This window comes from Alligator sinensis, unplaced genomic scaffold (genome assembly GCF_000455745.1).
Source record: "Alligator sinensis unplaced genomic scaffold, ASM45574v1 scaffold1012_1, whole genome shotgun sequence".
NCBI lineage: Eukaryota > Metazoa > Chordata > Crocodylia > Alligatoridae > Alligator > Alligator sinensis.
In genome coordinates this window covers 724,088-725,208 of record NW_005842104.1, presented here as the reverse complement: position 1 = coordinate 725,208, position 1,121 = coordinate 724,088, and positions in this window count along the sequence as shown.

Genomic DNA, 1,121 nt, shown 5'->3' with positions numbered 1-1,121 from the left:
CCCAAATAAAACAGTATAACAGTTGTTTCCAGTTTTTTTTAATAATGCAAGAACAGCAATTGTATTTTCTTTGGTCAGAGGTGGCTTTAGTGAGAATCTCATTTTGAAACAACTTTAGAAACATTTTGCTGTTACCCATGTACTCACACTCAGAAGTAAGCAGGTTATGTTTCTAGGAAATCAGGACAATCAGATGAAATGCAGGCCAGAGCTTAGTGTTAAGAATATTTTATAGGGAGAGGGAAAAAAAAGTGATGAAAGATCATTTCTCTTGCGGGGGTGGGGAGAAAATGCTTTTCCTTTTAGCACCTATTTCATGTTTCAGTGGGTGTAGGAAAGGGAACGTTCTTTGAGAAATGATCTTGTGGTTAAGATGTGGGTCTGGGACTGGAGGTGGCTCTGTATCTTCTGTGCGTGCGCTACTACTAACATAGTGTATTGCTTTCCTGTCACTAGGTGGTGCTCCAAACTTTGCGATTGCCCATTGTATAGGCTGCTTTATCATACATTTGCAATTTAAGTTCTTTGGAATACATGTCTTTGCTCAGAATCACTGCTTTGAAAATAAGCAAGAGAGCATTCCAAAAAAAAAGTGAGAACACAGTCAGTTATGGCTCTGCCCGTAGTCTGGCCCTAGGCAAGGACTATGCACTCAACTCCAGAGACCCCTGCACTATTAAATGTCTTCATGGTGTCACGACCTCACCATACCACACATCTACAGCTTCCCTCCTTGTTGTTGCTTTTGACTAGGGGGAAGGACACGGGGGAGAGGGTAGACAACAGACACTGCAAGCTAGGTACCTAAACCCTACCATGAGTCTAGGTATCTGCCTCCAGGAGTGGAATCCCAATTCCTGAGGTTGGCATTTAATTCATTGAAGCAGAGATTGAACCAAAAGTCTTCTCTATCCTAGGGAAGTGCCCTAATCACTAGGTTAGAGACATTTTCATTCTTGTTCTCTTACTTTGTTTCTGGCCCAATGAATATGTAAAGAGCCCATACACAGCAGAATAGTCTATAATGCCCTGGAGCCTGATGCAGGGCAGGTGGGATGGGGATGCTCTAATCCCCTCAAGTGAAGGATGCTTCTGAACCTGTCTTTAACATCCTGGGTGAA